Source organism: Arachis ipaensis, chromosome B10 (assembly GCF_000816755.2).
Source record: "Arachis ipaensis cultivar K30076 chromosome B10, Araip1.1, whole genome shotgun sequence".
In the NCBI taxonomy this organism is placed as follows: Eukaryota; Viridiplantae; Streptophyta; class Magnoliopsida; order Fabales; family Fabaceae; genus Arachis; species Arachis ipaensis.
The window spans coordinates 111,335,905-111,340,929 of NC_029794.2; positions in this window are offsets into that span (position 1 = coordinate 111,335,905).

The following is a 5,025-nucleotide window of genomic DNA, read 5'->3' on the forward strand; positions in this document are numbered from 1 at the left end:
TATATCCATATTATTTTTTTATCAATTTCATTACATATATAAATTTTTTTTCAACTAAATTCAATTAAGTTGGCCAAAACTTAATAAAAATTAATTTTATTAGTGAGAATGTGTCCAACTCTCCACTAATGCAAACGTCTCGCGCTCTTTAATATGAATATGTTCTTTCTTTGCATATTTTTTTTTTATTGTCGTTTTTTTATTATTGCTGCTGTTGTTGTGTTTTTTTTTCTTTTTTTTCTAGTAATTTTGCAGCATTGTATTTTTTATTATTTTTTGCTTATTTTTTTCTTCTTTTTATTCTTGTTAAAATTATCAAAACAAGAAGAATTATGAAAAAGTGAAATAAGAAGAAGAGATGAATAAGAAAAGAAGAAGAAGATAATAATGATGAAGAAGAAAAAACAGAGGAGAAGTTTTGAGGTATGTAAAATTTATCAGAAAATAACATCGAAATTTTTAACCGTGACACAAAAATTTCTCAATTTTAACACCAAAATTTCTTAACCGTAACGCAAGTTCTAGTTAAGAGGGTGAAGCAAGAATTATTAGAATGTGAAATAATAATAATAATAATATGATGATGATAATGATGATAATAAAAAATTGGAAGAGGAATGAGAGTTTTAAATTGTGCAGATTTTATCAGAAAAATAGCACTGAAATTTTTTAATCGGGACAAAAAAATTTCTTAATTTTGGCACCTAAAATTTTTTAACCGTGTCATTTTCGACTAAATGATGTACTTTCCTTATGAATGAACTAGTTGGGTAGTATTGAATTCATATATATAAGATATTTAGCCATTTTTGTATCATTAACAACAAATTGATGTATCTTTTGGTTCTAAAACATATTTGAATGTATTTTGTCGGTTGAGTTGAGGTTTTGCACTTGTGATTTTTTAAAGATTTCTCATGTCATTTACCAAAAATTTCTGTCATTTTTGTAGGATTATTATGTGTTCATAACACGCAGCAGAAGAAAAGAAAGTAATCCTAAAGATCTATTTTATGCTTAAATTTTATTCTTATAATATAGATCAGATTCAAATACTTGAGCATGCTAGTAAAAATAACTGTCTCCTTCAATAGTAAGAAGGCGCTATGCGTATCCATGTCGAGACCAACCTTTACTTGTCAACTCTTTGACCAATGAATATGTGATCTAAATTGAGAAAACCTCTTTATAACTCTTTGTATACCATAAAATTATTTTCTAAAAATTAGACTCACATACATTTATGTGTGTAGAGGTAAAGGAATAAAACTCTTATATTTGTTAGTCTATTTCCTCATATATAGTATGAGATTTGTTATTATTAGAGATTAAGTATAGTTTGTGCTAAGTGTAACAGGCTTGTTAGTAAGTTAGAGAAAGGTAGTTAAATGAGGATAGTAGTGCTAAAGTCGTGACTGATTAGTGGCACTATATAAGACATGTATCAATGTAATAACAAAGTGTGTTCTCGACCATAATGTACTCCTCATTTTCTCAATAATACATCATGATAGTTCTCTAGATTCTTCTTCTTTCTCTGTTTTCTCTTAACTCACCTTCTTGTTCTCTTTTCTAAAGGGTCTCTGGTACCTTCACATGGTATCATCAGAGCTCTCGGGTTCTGATTCATGGCAACTCCAAACAAATTTCAAACTTTTGCAAACTCTATTGCGCGAGCAACAATAAAGACAGTCTCCTTTAAGCTCGATGATGATAACTTCGTGCTTTGAAAGCATTAAGCACTGGCATTCATCAAATCAAATTGACTAGAAGAGCATCTCAATCTGAAGAAGATTCCGAAGCGATACAAGACTGATGAAGATCGCGAGGAAGAAATTGAGACTTAGGAGTTCATCGACTGGGAGCAAGATGATTAAAGAAAAACACAGGAAAGGATGAAGAAGAGAAAAACAAGCGTAAAGAAAAAGAACATACAAAAGCAAAGAAATTTTATTAAGAAAAATTAAATAATTATATTACAAGTGTTTGAGTTAAAAGAAATTACTTAAGATTCTTAATTTTTACTGTAATATCAAAAGAGTGAGAGTATTTTGGGTTTCTAAATATTTTTCACAAGAACTGAATTCTTTATAATGTTTGCCTAAAATATTATTTATATATCATCTTATGCCAATTGACAATTACTACTTGATACTCCATTTTCGGTAATTGTTACACCGTCATTTGTTTACTATCAATTGAAAATTTCAATAACAATTAGACTGTCAAATTACTTAAACTAAACTTAATTAAAATAAATAACATAGCATAAATTAACTTATAATAATTTCTTTAAATAAATTTTTTTTCTAAATAATAATATTTTTTACTTAGCCATAAGTGGTAGCGATAATAGATGATGGTGAAAGGAGTGGCAGCTATAATGAATAGTGTTTGCACTTTAAAAGTGGTGGTGATGGTAATGATAGAGAGAGAAGTGAAAATAAAGAAGAAGATGATAAATATTAAAGATAGAATTAAACAAAAAATTTACTAAACATTGACTATCAAAAAAGTTAACTACAAAATTAAAATTAAAATTATTAAAACATTAAAGACAAAATTTAAACAAATTAAACATAAATAAAGACAAATATACCCAAATTCAACCCATCTCTCTTCCAATAAAAATTCACTCCACACCATCTCTATTTAGATAGGGATAAAATGAGTATCCACAAATACGGGTTATATTCCTAACCCTAACCATAACTATCCAAAGTCACACTTGAGTACGAGGTAAGACATAAAGGCCACAGTATCCTTGATTTGGACCTCACCAATTTCTCTTTAAAATTTTCTCCGGAATGATCCATTTGGATAGCTCACCTCTTCCCAAGTTCTTTTTGCAAGCAGATTTTAATAAAAATTAGGGTTAAGTATGATTTTAATCCCTAAGATATAAGCCGAAAATTTTTTCGTCTCTAAATTTTTTTTGCATACAAAATCGTCCTTAAGGTTTAAAGTAGTTTTAAAATCGTCCTTCGAACCAAAATACCCTTCTCTTCTTCTTTTTCTTCTTCTTCATCACATCATCTCTTCTTCTTCTTCATTAAAAGCAAAAACAGAAAAAACAGAAGCAGAAATAGAAGAAGAAACAAACAATGGCGAAGAGCGGCGAGCACGCGAGGAGCAGCAGCGATGGCGAAGAGCAGCGACAACATCGACTCTGTCTTCTCCACGACATTGTCTCCACCACGCCTACTCATGGACGTGCTTCTCCTTCACAAACAATTTCAAATCTCCTCTTCTTTTTTTCTATGTTGTTGTTAAATTTGAAATATTAGATTGCAATGAATGATGTTGTTGTTCTTAAATTTGAATATTGTGTTATTGTTGAATATTGTGTGTTGTTGTTGTTGATACTTCATTAGTGGCTTCTTTGTGGTTCCTTTTTACTCCATTAATGGCTTCTCTGTTCTTTTTCTTTTTTCTTTTTAATTTTATAATTTTTTATTAGGAATAATTGAGTCCAAAATTTTAAGATTTAGGTCAAAATGACGATTTTAAAACTACTTTGAACCTTAAAGACGATTTTGTATGCAAAAAAAATTTGAGATGAAAAAAATTTTCGATCTATACCTTAAAAACTAAAATCGTACTTAATACTAAAAATTATTATGTACACAAAAAAAAAAACTATCAAATTACTATTGCAGATTAGTATATAAATGTTTAAATCGTTTATTATATAGAGTATTTACATATTTTGGTTCTCAAAGAATTTTGAATTAGACACTTTAGTCTCCAACTAAAATTAATTATTCGATTGGTCCTAACAATTAATTCCTTCAGTCACTTAGGTCCTCGACTCCGTCAACTCTAACGGAAGACAAAATAGTCCTTGACAACTCTAACAAGAGACAAAATGATCCCTGACAACTCTAATAGGAGACAAAATAATCCCTGACCCCTTTGTTCGAAAACGATATTGTTCTTCCCTAATTTTCATTATATCTCACATAACTTTAACATTCATACTCTCCTTCTTCATCTTCACAGTCTTCTTTTCCATCTTTTTCTTCCTCCTCTTCAATTCCAAGATCAAGCTATGGTGTAACTGCCACACGTATCGCACTTACTTCAACATTTTATGGACCACACACTTCCTAAATCTCTGTGACTGGTACACCCACCTCCTCCGCACTTCACCCACCAGAAGCATCCACTTCCACGTCTTCGATAACAACATCACTTTCAACCCCGACAACATCTACCACATCCGCAAGAACAAGTTCCACAACTATTCCAAGGGCACGCTTTTCTTCATCCTCCAGCAAGAATATAGATTGTTGGACATTAGAACATCATGGAAAGATTCTCCTTCTACATCATATGCAAATTCTCATTTGAAATGGACCCCGGTTGCGTTATTACATCTTTTCTGGAGTCCAAGTTGGTAGACAGTTTCGATCTCACAAGCTATCAGTACAACGAGCAATGTCGTCATTACCGCTCATATGGAAACTGAAGCAATTACTGAACATTGGTTCGGAGAAGAAGCTGAAGGAAGCGATCGGAGTGGTGGACAATGTGGTGATGGAGATGATATGATAGAGGAGGAGGGAGATGGCGACAATGACAACAGGTCTTAACAAATCGGACTTGTTGTCTAGATTCATGGGATCCATCTAAGACGACAAGTACTTGAGAGGCATAGTCATTAGTTTCCTGAGTATGAATTGGTTGATAACAAGTTGAGGATTTTTCTTCTTACAAATATTGAGGTTGCAGAGTGTGCATTGTGTAGCTTGAAGTTACAGTATTAAACTGTTAGTGTTATGCGAAATATGATGGAAATTAGGAGAGAACAGTGTCGTTTCCAAACAGATGAGGTCAGGGACCATTTTGTCCGTTGTTAGAGTTGTCAGGGACTATTTTGTCCTCCGTTAGAGTTAACGGAACAAAGGACCTAAGTGACTGACGGAGTTAATTGTTAGGGACCAATCGAATAATTAATTTTAGTTGGAGACTAAAATATCTGGTTCAAAATCTTTGAAGATCAAAATGGGTAAATACTTGATT